The 18,466-nt window shown below is 41.9% G+C and overlaps 1 protein-coding gene across 2 annotated transcripts in view; it reads left to right on the top strand.

Moving 5' to 3' along the window:
• The first annotated feature begins 527 nt into the window (after window positions 1-527).
• Window positions 528-18,466, top strand: part of LOC141772166 (plexin-A1-like) — a 353,749-nt gene continuing 335,810 nt past the window's right edge. For both annotated transcript variants that reach the window (XM_074642860.1, XM_074642859.1), the window contains exon 1: window positions 528-777. The gene's annotated coding sequence lies outside the window, so the exon portion shown is untranslated. The remainder of the gene's footprint in view (window positions 778-18,466) is intronic.

Raw genomic sequence — 18,466 nt, 5'->3', positions numbered from 1 at the left:
TCATCCTTCCTGATAGCATCCCATAAAATGTCCATTATGAAGCTCAAAATTCATATTTTCAAAACATAGACAACCTTAAAACCTCTGGTGAATAGACTCAAAAACTTTCAAACAAATGTGATATAGTACCTTGTTCATGTTTTATATGACACAACATTTGTCTGTAACACAGTTGACAAAATAATGAATCAAATGTTTATTTTCATTTAAAATATTGAAAAAGTCATTAGAGCTAAAGCTTGGCAATTTATGAATTCAGCACATTTAGGGGATATATATATATATTATGGTAACAACTAAATTGTTTATCAAAAAAATAAAACTGATTTCTTCCGTTTTGGTTGACATGAAATGTAGCCCTAATTACAGAATGACTCCTGTGTCGGGTCCGATGCTGCCACCTATGCGCACCATTGAGAGGTGCGTCTGGAGAGCCACTGTAGCGCGCTTTACGCAGCCAGGGGGCGCACTCACGTCACTAACCTCTCTCTCTCTCTCTCTCTCTTTCTCTCTCCCTCTGTCTCCCTCTTTCTTTCTCTCTCTCTAGCAGTGGATGCCGGAGTGTAACCGCAGCTCTCCTCTCCTCTCATTCATGCTGAGCGCTGCTGTCCTGTGCGCACGGATCTGCAGAGAGCTGAGCTTCGGACCCGGTGCTGCTGCTGCTGTTTGACAAGCCCGCCGTTGGGAATGGAAATGTCTTCTGCTGCAACTCTGACATCCTAAAGAGAAAAGAAAAAAACATGCCAAGCAGGAGGTACGCGGAGGGCGGTTTGATCAGTAAGTACAAGACAAACTTTTTTTGCGGTTCTTAATCATCTCGTCTTGGAGCGCTTTTTTTCCAACCCCCGAAATGTTGATGACATTCCTCTCCCTCTCCTCTCCTACCCTTCACCTCTCCATATCCCTCTATCCTCTGTCATCCCTTCCCTCCGATGTCTCTCTCCCGTCTTGACATATCAGCACACATGGAGTAGTAGTCTAGGTGTGTTGCTGGAGAGATCCGGCTCTCTGTTGATTCCATGTTGTGCGCTTCTTAACCATCAGCATGGCTTGTTTTGCGCACCCGAGGAGAAGAAGCAGCATCAGCCAGACGCATGAGGTGGAAGGTTGCGGATGAATCTGTTCCGAAATGACTCTCTCTCTTGGAATTGGTCAAGTTGTTTGAAGGTTAAGGATTACTTTTACTTCACCAAGGCAAAGGAACTGCGGATTTTTGGATACAAAGTGTCAGTGTTTAAAGAGGAGTGTATATATACAGCTCCACGGGCTGTGTTTCATCTCCAAGAAGCTTGGGCTTTAATGTTTTAGGGTAGATATATGGAGTATTATAGGAATGTTGTCGCAGTGGTACAGTGGTGCCAGGTTTGGATTAGTAGCTGTTGTTGTTTATTCTGATGCTTCTCTGCTGATTAAACCTGGACGTCCTTACGTGATGGACATCGCTGCATCTGCATGCGCTCAAGACTGCGAATTTGAACTTGAAAAACACTCTTTTGCTTTCACTGTGCGCGTGCATGTGCGCATATATCATTGTGTCAGTGTGTGTGTGTGTGTATGTTTGCAGCGTCCTCTTGACCACGATTGTACGCGTGTGCATACAGTGCACAAGTTTGTATATATATATATATATATGCAGCTGTGTGCCTGTTTGTGCTTGTTCGGATGCAAAATGTAAGTGTTTGAATGTGTGTTTAGTGAGTGAATGTGCAGACCTGCGTGCGTGCGTGCCTGCGTGTGTGTGTGTGCGCCCCACAACCACCCACACACACACACACACACACACATACATGCACACACAGCTTCGTCATTTTGGAGTGGCATCAACGTGCTCTGACAGTTTTGTGTCACCCTATGAATTTTTGACTTGAAATGCGTAGGTGAGGCAGACTGGCTGATTTTGAGAGACTATGGGCGCCAAGCCACCGGTTTGGCTGCCAAAGCACAGAAGAAATCTCTTAAGGTTGTGTGTGTGCGTGTGTGCATGTGTGTGAAAGAGAGAGAGGAGAGAGTCTTCTCTTTGCATGTTCTGAATCTCCTCTCATCTCCTTCTCTCTCTCTTCTTATCTCTCTCCAGGGTGAACTTGTGAGGATGAGTGTACGTGTGTGTGTGTGTGTGTGATGATGTGGGAGCTATAGAGATGTATGAGGAAGAAAGACTTCTCCCCCCCTCTCTCTTAAGTGCCTGTGCTGGGACGCGTTGATAAGGCTGAGACCCTGAACATCACCTCCACTTTGGGGCTGAGGCGTGACATCCAAAGTGACTGCACGCCTGGTTACAGTGACATTATAATGACTGCGGAACATATTAGTTCCCGTTCCAACCCGCAGACACACAGTGTTTTCACAGGTTTTTTAGCCCAAAATGAATCAGAATGCGACTCCGACTACAGCGGCGCTTGCATGCGCTTTGAGCTGCCTGTAACCTAATTACCTAGTTTATTCTTGGGAGTCTTTTATTATTAATTTGTTCTTAGAGGAGATCATCCTTTTTCTTTCCGCTCTCTATGTATCCACCTTTCTGTGTGTGATAGACATGTTCAGTAATATTTAAAGGAAGTTCTATAGGATGACACCTCCCCATGTGATACTGTCAGCTGCATATTTAAAGTAACCATGTCGTACGTTCTTGCCATCTCCAGTGGCTAAAACCACACTGTGTTCGTGGTATTCAGTAGTGATAATGGATGTGGTATCTCACATCGACGTTTTATGGCAATTTGATGTGATTTTCTGGGATTTAACCCGTTATATATCCATGATATTCGAAAGCTCTGGTGTCATTATTGACAATGTAGTTTCCCTTTAAGATTAACTCATGAATAAGTAACTGCACAGTCCTACTTTTTTTTATAGGGGGGGCATTTAGGTAGGTATTCTGTGTTCATGGATGAGGCTTTGTTGGCTGAAGTCTCTTCCTTTTGGAGCTTCCTTGATATTGAGCTTTATGAGCCAAATCATAAGTGAGAAAGGACTCTGGGCTCACAGCTGTTGTGTTTGGGCGAAAACACCAAACCGCCACGGGGAGTGCGTGCGTGCGTGCGTGCGTGTGTGTGTGTGTGCGTGTGTGCGTGTGTGCGTGTGTGTGGGGTGGTGTTCAGCTGGGTGTGGGGGTGGTGTTGTGTCAGTGCTCTCAGACCCCAGCTGAGCTTGAGAGCTTCAGACGATTGGCGATGCACCCTGCGGTCCGTCTGCGTCGAGCCGCTTCACACCTCAAGTGCCTGTAATAAATAAACGGAGGGGGGAGAGACGGCAGTAGAATCGACAATAAACCTGATTGATAAAGCAGTTTTAACTCATTCCAATTTGAGAAACACCCAGAAGAAAGGTGAGTTGCCCTAACATGTCCGTAGGATGTAATGGAACTGGCATTTAGCTGAGGAGTTTTTATTCATGGTGCGTTCGGAGTCTGCATTTAAATGCTGTATGGGCGGCCCCAGCGGGAGCCGAAGCAACACCCAGCAGTGTTCGAGCCACGCTCTCGCCTATTGAGCGGTGATGACTGCAGACTGCCAAGTAAGCTGATATATTACATGGCAAAATACCAGTTTGAATCCCACATACAACACCAGTTTAGCAGCTTTTGGAAGGCAATTTATCTGATTAGCCTCAGATCAAATAACAGAGTGACAGACTTCCTCAGTTAAAAGTCTGACAGATGTGATATGAGAGTAAGGTTTGTGAGTGAAACATTCCTACTAGGTTACAGACTCGATTATAACCAAAAGACATGATGTGTTGACAGGGTTTTCTCTCTCCCTCTGCTGGCTATATCAGTCTCTCTCAGTCAATTCAATAAGGAGAGATTATTTCAAAACAATACTATTGGAAAAGCAACCATTTAAATAAAACACATTCATTAAATTTAGGCCCAGGAAGACAAGAGATGGGACAGCACTTCCTCTCAGTATAGATGCTGCTGGTGGTGGTGGAGTAAGCCAGTAGGTGGAAAACCTCTCTGGTGAATCTGCCTGATCTGAAGATCGTGGTGGTGATGATGGGGGTCTGACAGTCCGGATGTGACAACGACTACGTTCACATGCACCACATATTCCGTTTTTTGCCCTTATTCCAAAAATGACAGTATTCCTACTAAGTTGTTTACAGGGCTAATGAACGTGACTATTCCACCAATATTCCCGTTTACATGCAGCCATGCATACTCCGATTAACGTAAAACGTCCCCATGACGTACATCATGCTGGCCTACAACAAGTCAGCTGGTTACGTAGTTATCCTTTTTCCTATTCTCCCCATCATCATCATCATCTGGCCCATTTGAGGAGCTCAGGGCATCCTCATCACTGGGGCCAATGAATCCCACATCGACGCCATTCTCGGACGTGTTTGAAAGGGTCGGATGCCCTAACATGTCGTTTATCACGTCAAAATATAGAAAAGTGGAACGGCAGGAGCCGCTTGTGCCATTTTGCTTTTTTTTTTACATCAAAAATATTTTTTTTTTTTCAAGTTTTCGAACCGGTGGCTTACATGTTGGACCGTGCGAACACAGCCTCCCTCTTTCCATTCCTTCAACCACCTTCTTGAAAAGGTCGGCATTGCGATATTTGTACATATCCCAAAAAAACTGATGATATCCAAGTCTTCCATAATGTTTATAAGTAGTTATGTGTTTCCTTCTTTTCTTTTGGGCATATGTTTCTGCAAACTGTCAGCTAGTTAGGTTTGTGTACGCACAGAGCTGGCCGTAAACGGGCAAGAGGCTGTGTGTTACAAACTGCCGTAAAAAAACAATTGAGACACATATTCTGGATACACTCTATATGTGCCCAAAGAATGCTCCTAAAACCTAAATAGTATCAGCATATCCCATAATCGGAAAATGCTACATTCGAAATATGGCCTAATTCAGAATATCCAAATGGAATGTGCTGTTTACATAACCCATATCAAATTCAGAATATTGCCATATTCAGAATAATAGTAGAATATGAGTGTCCATGAAAAATGTAGTCATTGTTATTTAAAGAGCAGCATCCAACAACCAATTGGCTCAAGAACTGTGGGCAGAGAGATGATTGGCCAGATTGGACGACCTAAGAATCTGTAAATGAGACGAGCCCTGACAGGAAGTAAAGTGGAAATTCATCAGTAGAGGAATATTATAATAACTGTAATTGCCTCTTCACCTCATGTAGTCTATATTTAACAGCCTTTTGTTATATTGACTCCAGCATGAGTATTGGTGATACTACAGCGGATGAGCCAATTCCTCTTGCTTTTGTGCCTCTTTTTCCAATGAGCCAGTGACAAAGTGTTTTCCAACTTCTTTCTGAACAAAATAGACAGAGAAAGAGGTGGAGAAAAAGAGGATGAGAGCAAAAGAGAGAGAGAGAGAGAGATGAAGCGATGGCGCTTTTAAGTTGCTGGCACCTTTTTGATGCAGCCTCCGCAGTGAAAGGCCAAGGCAGATCAAACAGGGCAGGCAGATTGAAATAGTTTCTCTTGTAAGGGGAAGAGACGCTCCGACGGCGCACAGATGTGACAGGCAACCGTGCCGCCGAGGTGGCTGCCACTTTTACACGCCGCCTGATTGCAAACACTCGCTTCCCGAGTTCAAAATAGGACTTGCGAGAAGCTTTTTGATTGTCGTTAGTATCCGCGTTCGGTATTGTGAAGCAAGACCAGCGGCTTGTGGCTGTGTGGGCGGGGGGAGATATTTTCCTATCCTAGTAGTGTGAGCAAGGATAATTCTGCTGTTGTTTTGTCAGCAATTAGACGAATTTCAGCAACCCATTTTCTTGTGCTGCTACAGACCATACAGCTTGTGTTTGTTGTCCCAAATGGCCAATTTCTGCCTTATGTTCTGTGCTGTCTGAACAGTTGAGGCAGCAAAATAATCAGCGTGCGAGTGTGTGCGCGTGCAGCCGAACAAACCCGCATTACTGAACTCGTCTGTGTTTCCTGTGCTTCTGCAACATTAGTCCGATCAGCACGTCCTCGTATTCCTCAGGCACACACTCGGACATCCTCCCTCTCTCTCCTTGTATATATTTAGTGCCGGGCCAAGGTCAAAGTTAGAGAGCTGTGTTCTTGTTTTTTCCGTACATGGCTTTCAGATGCAGATCTGTCTTGTTATCTGTAGTGGTGGTCAGACTTCCCCCCAGGCCATGGCGAGGAGCAGGAGGGGAAATGCAAAGGTGGGCAGAGGGAAGGATAAGGCAATACTGCTAGGACTACTAGGCATCATACCCTCTGTGTTTAGTTTGAAGAACAATGCCAGCTGTTATTTTCTGCTCTCAAATTTGGCCTTACAGCACCTGGAAGGGTTCTTACTATGATACAAGCCAAAAAAAAAAAACATTTTCAAAAACTCCATTGAATGGGTTTTCTGAGAGGAATAGGTTTGTCTTGTTCATCTGGATTTCTCCCCCAGGCGAGCCCATGTAAAGCACTTTGAGGTGAAGCGTCTGTGTTAAAAGTACACCCCTTTGCAGTCTCAGAGAGAGGATTTGAAAGTCAGAATTTACACAAACTGCACACTGCAGGCTTATCTTAAATAACCCTGCTGAGGTCTGTTGCTTTGCACCAAATGACACCAAAGGAACAAGAGAAGCCAAAGATGCAACACTGGCGAGTCCTCGACCTCCTCTTCCTCCTCCCCTCGCTCAATGGTGTTTATGAAGCAGTTTGAATTTCTGTCACCTCCTGTGGGGGAGAGGAGAAGAGAGATTCTGTAGCGGGTGGTAGGGATGGGAACCACTTTTATGTTTGCAGCCTGTTGGAAGATGCGCGACTACTGTATAAAAGTGTCTTACTTGACCTAGACACTTGGAGGAGAGAGAGTCAGAAAGAAGGAAGAATAGGGAGAGAGGCCTGTGAAGCCGAGATGTAGGTGAAAGTGGTTCTGCTAGGGATGGGATGAAAGAGGCTGAAGAAATGTGAATGTTGTAGGGGTGAGAAGGTCTAAAGGAAAGGTAATGACAGACATTTCTATTAGGGCTGTCAATTTATTAAAATATATACTTGCGATTATTCGCATGATTGTTCATAGTTAATCGTGATTAATTGCACATTTTGTATTTGTTCAAAATGGGAGATTTGTCAAGTACTTAATACTCTTATCAACATGGGAGTGGGAAAATATGATTGTTTTATGCAAATGTATGTATATATTTATTATTGGAAATCAATTAACTACACAAAACAATGGCAGATATTGTCCAGAAACCCTCACAGGTACTGCATTACCACAAAAAATATGCTCAAATCATAACATGGTAAACTGCAGCCCAACAGGCAACAACCGCTGTCAGTGTGCTGACTTGACTATGACTTGCCCCAAACTGCATGTGATTATCATAAATGGGCATGTCTGTAAAGGGGAGACTCATGGGTACCCATAGAACCCATTTTCATTAACATATCTTAAGGTCAGAGGTCAAGGGACCCCTTTGAAAATGGCCAAGTTTTTCCAAGTTTGGAGTATTATATAGCATTCTTTCCAATAAGCTACTATGACACGGTTGGTACAAATGGATTCCTTAAGTTTCCTTATTTCATATTATACCAATATCTTCTCTCTCTTCTTCTCTCTAAAACTGAGCTTGCTACAACCTAACAATCGCAAGTTGCGTTTAAATGCGTTAAAGAAATTAGTGGCGTTAAAACAAACTTTTTTAAAACAAGCGTTGTTAACGCGTTAACTTTGACAGCCCTAGTTTCTATCCAACTCTATCAGGAAATATCCACAAGACAAGTGTTTTTGTCCTTTGGTGTCCTCTAATGTTAGCCATATATCATGCTGTCAGAGGATGAGCAAGTGTATTTGGTAATATTTTAACTTACCTTGTAATTAATGGAATCTAACAAACTCTCGACATACTTGGAAAACCTACCTAGTGATATATTCACTACGGCCTCTATTGAGAGGGATGTGATGAACGGGGAGATGAATAAACATAAGAGAACATCAAGAGAGTAAAGTCATGCAGAAAAACCACTGAGGCGAAGCTTTAAAAAGTGAGAAATGGAAGGGAACGAGAGAAGGGGGAGCTGGAAGCAGCGAGGCAAAAAGAGAGAGTGACGGTATTCCTGACAGTGTGACTCAGATGAGAGGACTCAGAGAAAGGGGGGAGGAGGTGGATAGAAACAAAGGGGACTGGGGTTGAGGTTGTGCAATTCAAATTCTGGTCTTTTCTGGAAGTGATTAAGATCAACAAGGAATGAGGAGAGAAAGGGAAGTTGGAAAAGGAAGTGGTGAAAGGAGACATAGAGGCAGAGTGACTTCGGTGCGTCACTTGATGAATAAGACCTTGCTGATTTTGATGACTACGTCTCGACCCTTTCTATAGTTAATGCTAGATTTTCCTTAGAACAGCATCAGCAGGTGGAGTCCTTCACTACAGCACTACGCTGCTCTCAACTAGGAGAGCTTCAGTGTGAATAACGTGGGACATAATCCAACTTTGGGAACTACAATGGCATTGTTTGGCGCAGATTAGTTTGAAGAAAACAATAAAGGTATTTCAGTTAGCCGACTCCCGTAGAATAGATTATGTGTGGAATATGTACAGCGGCTATCACAAAGAGCTCAGTACAGCAGGGAAAGTGGAGCGACCGCGGTAACTTCCTCGGAGGCTCTAATGGTTACCTGTAATATTTAGAATTGTATCCTATAGTATTGTGTCTGCATTGATCTGTTGTGGCAGTCTAGTTTGAGACTCTCCAGCATGAAGAAATAGCACTTAAAAAGTGTGGTATTATCATGACTAGGGACTCCGTACTGCACTTTTGTACTGATGGATTTAGCAAACAGTTAGTCTAATATTGAAATTATGTGTTTTTGTTCAATGTTGGTAAAAAATAACTATTGTTTGAGAGACATTTTCAAAGAAATACTCAATGTCTGACATTGAAATTGCTTATGGCCCTATGATTTCCACTACGCGGAAAACACGGACGTAATCACGGAATCTGATGATAAGCTGATTGGTTTCATTTACGGGCACATTGCTTCTCTCCTCTGCTCTCTGTTTCGGCATTTCACCGAGAGCGAGGCTCAGCTGCTTCACACACACACACACAGTCATGTCGAAGAGGCCCCTCTCAAACGACTAGCGTATAGTTCACACTACACGACTTTCCACTCGCCAACAATTTTTGGAGCTACCTGACAAAAAGCCCCAGATCAGAGGCAAATTTTGCGTTGGCTCGGTGCTCGCCGTTCAAAGACATGAAAGGCCGAAAGGCTCGGCGATGCATCACTTAGCAGGTTAAATGTCTGACCTGTAGGGGAGCTGCAGCCAAAGAGAGCGCAAGATACGGGGTTGAGGGGAAACCTGCGGGGAGGGGGTCACCTGTTAGTCATCCAAAAACCTGAGGAATTCAACACTAACAGCTAAATTTAGAGCACTTTATTTTACAAAAGGATGGAACATTTTGTTTTATAGCTGTATTAAAGCACAGTGCAATGTTGTGTTACATCAAATTCATTGATAATCATTAAATCTTGCATATTTTCTTATTTTATTCATCCACCACATGATCAGGCACTTAAATCCTTGTAATGGAAAATATACTGGCTTGTGTGACATGTTGACCTTGTTCTTCTGTAATGGAAATTTGTTGAGCTGACCTGGAAAGCACACTTTGCCTTTTTATCATATTATGTGTATTTTTGTTTTCACACCTGTCTTGCAGACGGGTTTAGACTAGTTTCTATACGCCCAAGTGTTCTTAAAAACGTTGGACTGACTTCTGTAAGCTAAGTAACCACATCCTGCTTTGTTAGGATATAGCTTCACCATTATTTGGGTTGTTGGCTCTAAGAACAGACTTGCGAACTGCATATGCTCTATGTATTTTGCTGAACAACCATTGACTGCAAGAATAAATAAGACGAAGACATTTATTTTTCCAGTATCTTTATTGACAGTTCTCATCCATCAAGTTATCAGGAAAATTTCCAATACATCCTAAAACACAGAATTCAGAAAAATTTAAACGGAAAACACGGAATCTGGAAAAAAATAAAAAGGATTTCATAAAGCCCTAATCCCTGAATATTTTTTATAATTGCAGCACAAAGTATATACTTTGTATATACTGTTCTTAGTATACTAAACGTCACAAGTGTATCTTCACTATCAATGCAATGTCAAGCTAGGGCTTACTCAACTGTTTGGTTTCTCCCGCTGTGAAAAACATAACAATCCAGAGTTGAGTCATCCCCCACACTGTGGGGCCAAACAAAGCTCACCAGGAGTCCAGTCAATATTCATATTCCTCAATTTTAACCAAAGGAAAAAAAAGCCCCACGCCCACATATACATTTCAACCAAAGAAATAACAAGAAAAGAAACACAGAAACGAGACAGACCATAACAAACAAAAAACAGCATTTTCTATGATTAGTGTTTCATCATGCTGCCAACAGAAACAATTTGCCAGCTGGGGAATAATATAAGGTAAACAGACAGAGCCATCGATCTTGTGTTTTAGACATTTTGAGAGGGATCCTGGCAGGTTCCACTTGGCCCCGCTGTGAGGGAGGAAACTGTGGTGAAATGACAGGGATGACAGTCGGCACTGAAATGCTGAGTCAGTGAATACAATGACACTCCCCCTGATCATCACACACACACACACACACACACACACACACACACACACACACACACACACACACACACACACACACACACACACACACACACACACACACAGAGGCTCATCTCATTTTGTTGAGTGCTTAGTCAAACACAAACCTGTGTGTGTGTGTGTGTGTGTGTGTGAGGAAGGGGTGGCTGTAAGGTTTTGTCTGCGTGTGTGTGTGTGTGTTTGAGAAATGGGATCAGAGAACGATGCATCCTCTCTTATCCTGACAAGTGTCGCTTCCAGGTTCAGCGTTTTGCTCAAGGACACCTCAGTTTTTTATTTTTTTAACGCCGTCAGTCAATTACAAATTTTAAACGTGATTAATCGCATGCTTGTTCATAGTTAATCGGGATTAATCGCAAATTATTCACACATTTTTTAATTATTCAAAATGTACCTTAAAGGGAGATTTGTCAAGTATTTAATACTTGTATCAATATGGGAATGGGTAAATATGCTTGCTTTATGCAAATGTATGTATATATTTATTTTTGGAAATCAATTAACAACACAAAACAATGACAACTATTGGTCACAGGTACTGCATTTAGCAAAAAACTTAAGCCCAACAGGCAACAACAGCTGTCATTGTGCTGACTTGACCAAAACTGCATGTGATTATCATAAAGTGGGCATGTCTGTAAAGAGGAAACTCGTGGGTACCCACAGAACCCATTTTCATTCACATATCTTGAGGTCAAAGGTCAAGGGACCCGTTTGAAAATGGCCACTACAGTTTTTCCTCACCAAAATTTAGCGCAAGTTTGGAGTCTTATTTAGACTCCTTCGCGACAAGCTCTTGGTTGGTACCGATGGATTCTTTAGGTTTACTAGTTTCATATGATGCCAGTATCTTCACTCTAGCTTTTGGGCTGAGTCCCCTACAATCTAAAAATTGCAAGTTGCATTAATGCGTTAAAGAAATTAGTGACATAATACAAATTTGCGCGCTATCATGTTAACTTTGACGACCCTATTTTTTTTGTACAGTTTCCATAAACACACATTACTATTTAGTTTGATTGCTTTTATTGACTTTGCACCAACCTGCGCCACGGCACCACCGATGTCTCCTTGGGGAATCAGGCTTCTGGTGCAGAGTGGTCCAACATCTCAAGTGGACATTCATCTTGCTCTGAACTGTAGGAGGAAGGAGAAGTACAGTGTACAGGGGCCTGACTCCTGCTTGAAGGTAACGGCTTTTGCTTCGCTGTGATATATGAACTTCTCGCTCAAGTTGAGAAATTAACTTTTCTCGGCTCAGTTTAAGCCTCCTAGAGCGAGGTTCCGCCGATCCAGCTCTGTTTCCCCTTCTTCTTCCTCCGTCTCTGTATGCCAGCTTTCAATTCCCCTGCGTTCTGTCTGGAAGAAGGATGTGGCTGATAAGACACAGAAACGGTGTAGTGTTGATAGTAAATGCTTCCACTCCCCCACAACAAAGTGAACCGCAGGGTCAAAAACACGTTGAAATCCATTTAAGGCACCTTGAGGTTTTGCTGTTTGAAAGCGGCGGTGCTCAGGCATCTCCTTGGCCGTTGAAATTGCCCCGCGTATCGCTACCTTCATAGGGTGGTGATGCATGGGAAACCATTTTAAGGCGATGCAGACGGCCAATTTATGCTTTTAACAGACGCGGGGGGTTGCAAATGGACCAAAATTGGAGAGAAAGTGTTGAGTTTTGTGGAGGCAGCAGTGACACACCCGCAGCAGAAGCTTTTGTCTCGTGAGATGAATTTACTCAATAACCTCTGCCTAATGGGGCTGTCTATTATTTCCTGTTTTTATGCCTATCTCTATTTCTCTCTCTTTCTCCACAGCGCAGGTATTGTGTGTTATCCTCTCCTCGTCTCTTTATTCTCTCTCTGCTTCCCTTGCTCTCTCTCTCTCTCCTCGTCCTTCAGGATATTCACAAGGCTTTGAAAAAGCTGAAAGAAATCCGTGTATCTAAATTCAACCCCCTTGAATAATATTAGTTATTTAAGGTATTTTCATGTTTTTTCACCGCGTAGCAGCAGTCGCTTTTGTCTACTATTCCATTTATCCAGACCACAGTTACTAATGCAGCTGATCTTTGATCTCATTATTCTCACAATTAAGGGCAATACACATTGTCATGTATGTTGGCATCAAAACCCCCAACGGCCATTATTTTGTACAGTACATGTATATGTGTATGTAAGCCCCCACACTGGCAACATCTGACATTAAAAGACAATACTGTCCTACAGAGTTACCCAGTTGCAGGCGGAAGTAAACAAGCTGCAGTCACTCGCATCTGACTTGTAAACCTATGCAATAACATTATTGTGTATGTAAAGATTTCACTTTTTAGATGTCTTTGGTAGGGCCGTCAAAGTTAATAATAATGCTACGATGATAACGCGTGAACGCAAAATTTGTTTTTACGCCGAAAATTTCTTTAACGCAATAACGCAACTTTACCTCGTAGCGGGCTCAGTTTTAAAGCTACAGTGGAGATACTGGCATCACGTGAAACAAAAAAAAATTAAGGAATCCATTGGATGGTCATACTGGCTTGTCGGGAAGGAGGTTAAATAACGCACCAAACTTGCAGCTAAATTTTGGTGAGGACAAACTGACATTGCCATTTTCAAAAGGGTCCCTTGACCTCTTACCTCAAGATATGTGAACGTAAATGGGTTCTATGGGTACCCACGAGTCTCCCCTTTACAGACATGCCCACTTTATGATAATCACATGCAGTTTGGGGCAAGTCATAGTCAAGTCAACACACTGACACACTGACAGCTGTTGTTGCCTGTCGGTCTGCAGTTTGCCATGTTATGATTTGAGCATATGTTTTATGCTAAATGCAGTACCTGTGAGGGTTTCTGGACAATATTTGTCATTCTATGTGTTGTTAATTGATTTCCAATAATAAATATATACATACATTTGCATAAAGCAGCATATTTGCCCACTCCCATGTTGATAAGAGTATTAAATACTTGACAAATCTCCTTTAAGGTACATTTTGAACAGATAAAAATGGTGCGCTTAATTTGTGATTAATCACAATTATATGTTTTAATCATTTGACAGCCCTAATGTTTTCATATGTTTTGGATTCAACTATTTTAACCATCCTTATTGACACTCCCCATGTCAGCTTTTGTCTTCGTCTTCACAGTATTTTACATTACTTTCCTGTGTGTCAGTCTTTTAGGTATTCTTCGAATTTACACTCATTTCTGTTTGTGGGCTGAAGGAACAGCATAATGAGGATAGGTGAGAGGGTAAGCTTTTAATGCACAGTAATTTATTAGAGGTGCTTCTTCTGTGTCTTTAAGAGTATTAAATACTGGACAAATCTCCCTTTAAGGTCAATTTTGAACAGATGAAAAAAATGTGCGATCAAGTTGTGATAAATCTGAATTAATCATGGACAATCATGCGATTAATCGCAATTGAATATTTTAATCGATTGACAGCCCTAGTTTAAACTTTTATATTATATTATTAATTATATTATTATAGAATACTGTATATTTAATCCATTAATTTAGTTAAATTTACATTGTTTACTGTTTCTATCACATTTCCAACTTATCTACACCCAAAGAACTGTACTGATTGAAGTCCAATCACAGTTGACTCTCACTGTGAATATGCCAAAAAAAATATGTTGAGAAGATACTTTCGAGCTTGCTACATAATGAAATATTGTCAATATTAGGGGTGTAAGAAAATATCGGAAACATATGAATATTATGTTTTGCGATACTGTATCGATTCTCAAAAACACTGTATGGATAGCAATATATCGCCTTGCTTACAGTATCGCAATATATTGTAATATATTGAATCGTAACCCCTGTATCGCGATATTTTCGTATCGATTCGAAATGCAAAAACAGAAATCAGCCGTGAAATTGGTCTATTTGCTACCATCAACATGCATTAAAGCTCCAGCAAAGCATCAATTTTATCTCACTGGCACATCCCAAATACTGTATCTTGGCTACTATTGTCCGTTGTATGTGTCTGCTGTGTGCTACAGGTGAAAGTCAAATCAGTAAGTTTGAAGATAGTCTGCATCTACTGAGTTCCTTTCATCTTTCTTTTTTTTTTTTACTCCTTATGATTCCACTTTCTCTTCCATTCAGGCCCTTCATCTGTTGTTTCAGCGTAGCTGCAGTGTATGAGTCTTCTACCCCCCCCACCCCCCCTCTCTGTCTGACTAGTGCTGTTGGTTTTAGAGATCTCAGCAGACTGACTAGAAGAGGCTTTGCTGCAGGCAGCTCCTTCTCCCTAATGAGAGGAACGGAGCCGTTCGCTGCATACATACATACACTCCTTCGCTCTGTGTCTGTGTGTGTGTGGGTGCACGCGTGTGTTCGGAGCAGCGCGTGCCTGTGTGTATGCGGTGGGAGCGTTTGAGTGTTTATGTATGTGGTTTTGTGAAATTGGTTGTGTGAAATATTATGTGTGTTTGAGTCAGCGTGTTTTTTGGTGTGTAGCTATGGGGTTTGAGTATTTATGTGTGTGTGTGTGTGTGTGTCTGTGTGTGTGTCGGTGTGTGTGTGTGTGTGTGTGTGTGTGTGTGTGTGTGTGTGTGTGTGCTTCATGCCTCGCCTCTCCAGCACACACTGTTTCAAATTCTTTCCTCTTGTGAAACCGAGGAAACTGAACAGTTTATGTGGCTGTTGAACACAACATTTCATTTTCCCACTGTGTGCTGATGTAGTTGACTGGCTTCCCTGTGTAGTCCTGGAGGAATTCAACTCCACGTTTCTTCTTCTGTAGAGCTTTATTATAAACTCACTTCACGCATACCTGCACCTGTGTGTGTGTGTGTGTGTGTTGACATGATATGATGTGTTCAGAAATGGGTGCGTCCTCATATACAGTAGTAGATTTGTTACATATGTAGAGGTTTCAGTCAACTCTGCTTTGGATTCTTTTCTCTTTTACATAAAACCAATCATGACTATTTAACTATTGAGCTATTCCAGCAAAGACTAGTTATTTTTTTATTTCTAAAGTTTAAATTTTTCTTAATAATTGATTAGTCATTTAGTTAAATTGTGAACATTTATGAAAAATGCCCATCACAACCCAAAATGACATCCCAGAATGTTTCCCAGAGCCAGCGCTGTGTATGAACACCGCACATTCATTGTCTATGTAGCCGTGCAATGCATTCTGCTTGCATGGCGGCGCGATTCGAGAAACGGACCGTCACGTCGCCTGCTTCTCATTTGCATAAAATTGAAGTCTCGGCTACTTTGCAAATCACGGGCGTCCGACGTGACTCGCCGCCACCGGAAACTCCTGAGAAACTTTTAAACCAAGCGTTGTCGCACAGAAACACACAGCACAAAGGTGACAACTATAGAAACTATGGAAAATGTGGGCCGTCACTAAAGTATTTCAGTCATATCAGTTATCATAATGTTGGGATTAATCTGTTGTTAAACTCCCCGTTTACCGTAGCTTATCTCGGCACCTTTCTGCATCACTGCCTGTGGTGTTGTCGCATCTCGTCCCGCACGAGCGAGATGCACGACAGGCCTGAGGAGTTATCGGTATACAATACCTCCTCATTTCACTACGAAATCCTACATAAGGTGGCAGCTGGCTGGAGGAAGATCGATAGATATCTACCTATTTGCTGTCGGCTATATTGTATGCTATTTCCAGTAGGCTAAATATCACAATATAAAACGTGTTTTTAAAAAGTTCAAATGTAGGAAGACAGCAAGTACTACTAACTTATTCGCTGAATTTGACAAAAGTGTATCGGATTCCAAACACAGTGAAGGCAAATAAACTTCTATATAATAAGTTTATATTTAAGTTGTCTTGGAAACATATCATGGGCCACACAATATTAGGCAATTTAATATGCTATTAATGAATTTATTTATTTGGCATATTTCCCAACAGACATTTTGGCCGTTGATAATTTCCTCTGCCGAACAACTAAACGTAATACCTGCAACAAGCCGGCATATGCCAGCGAATGTAAACCCTGTCGCTGCCTCAAGCTAACCAAGTTGTTTCCTGTGAACACAAATGTTTATTTTAAAGGTCCCATATCATGCTCATTTTCAGATTCATACTTGTATTGTATGTTTCTACTAGAATATGTTTACATGCTGTAATGTTAAAAAAAAACTTTATTTTCCTTGTACTGTCTGTCTGAATATACCTGTATTCATGCTCTGTCTGAAACGCTCCGTTTTAGCACATAACAACATAATTGCGTTGCTAGGCAACAGGTTGGGTCCATGCTTACTTCCTGTCAGCTGATGTCATTCACATACGATGCAACCAGGAATAAACTGGGACACATTTAGAATGTTTACGTTTAAATCTGTGTAAAGGGTCTAAATATTGTAGATTTGTGACATCACAAATGGACAAAAATCCTAACGGCTTGTTTAAAACGCGCAATTTCTGAATACGGGCTGTGTGTATTTCTCCGTATATTGAGCGTTTTGATAGTTTAAACCTGCTTTATAATATAAAAGACCTGAAAAATTCACTTTTTATAATATGGGACCTTTAAAAGACAGTGTATGCATGTAACAAGCAGATATCAGCACATGCAAAACTGACGCTAGAGGGGTAAGTGTGAGTGTCATAGTTTGAAGCGTAGGGCCACTGACCAAGCTGCCGCATTTGACGAGTTGGGAGTGAGAATGTGTTGGATTTGGAACACAAATGAATCACTTCACTGTCTATTCAGATGTCATTTTTACACTAGCCACCCGGTGTTGTGTATCATTGTGCTCTTGTGTCTGTTTGTTAATATATCCATGTCACTGTCGCTGTGTATGATGAGTCTATTCTACACGTCGGATGTTTTGCCACAGCTGCTTTGGGGATTACTATTGAGGCTACAGAGAGAGAGAAAGAGAGAGAGACAGAATAAAAAGCATGACAGAGTGTGAATTGACCATAAAGCTCCGCCACTCTGAAGGGATTAGAAGGGGTTAAACTGCAGGGCGCGATAAAGACTGGCATTTCTCTGTCACACACTCGGGCTGCTGCTGTGTGTGTGCATGTGTGTGAGTGAGTGTGTGCGAACGATGTACAACTACCATGACCTACAGGAGCGCTTGTAGATGTGTGTGCACTGGTGCTTGTGGATGTGTGCGCATGTATGAGTTTTTGAAGACGTGTGTGTGTGTGTGTCTGTGAGTGTGTGTGTAAATATGTGTGTGTGTGTGACCTATAACTACCATGGGGCAGCCAGGCAGTTCCAGAGCTGAGCAGCAGGGGATTACTGATGGGTTTTTCTCTGCATGCTGATGCTCAGAACCGGGAAAAAAAAAATGTAGCATGTAGAGAAATACAGAGTAGGGGGGAGTGTGTGTTTGTGTGCATGCGGGAGAGCTGGCGAGACAGAGAGTGAGGAATTGCTGCTCGTGGTGCTGTTTAAGAGTGACTTAGTGGCTACTTGGGGTGTAACATACTGCAGGAATACAGTGCAAAGCTTCAGTTCATCATCCGAACCCCACACACTGACGTTGTGAAAGTGAAATTTTATGTTACATAAGGCAACAGACATAATAAACTCCATCTTAAAATAAATTAAAGCCTTGTATATCTACTTTTTTATTGTTGAAACAGATACAGAGATTGTTATTCCAGATGAAGACTTTGTTTTCTTGTTGACAAAACAAGGATATTTTCCCATGTCTTTGGCTTCCTTGCAGCTTGCTACAAGTAATACCTTTATGTACAGTTATCAAATTAGCTGTGATACCTTGTTATGATTACTGTAAACAAAGGAAACCAATGGTAGTGTCTGTGTCACCCGGTTAGAGCTTCAAAATGAATTAAAAAAAAAAGGTTTAAAGTTGTGAAGTCTGAAATG

Source organism: Sebastes fasciatus, chromosome 8, assembly GCF_043250625.1.
Source record: "Sebastes fasciatus isolate fSebFas1 chromosome 8, fSebFas1.pri, whole genome shotgun sequence".
Classification (NCBI taxonomy): domain Eukaryota; kingdom Metazoa; phylum Chordata; class Actinopteri; order Perciformes; family Sebastidae; genus Sebastes; species Sebastes fasciatus.
Note: the sequence above shows the minus strand (reverse complement) of the source record. Positions and strands in the feature narration are given on the sequence as shown.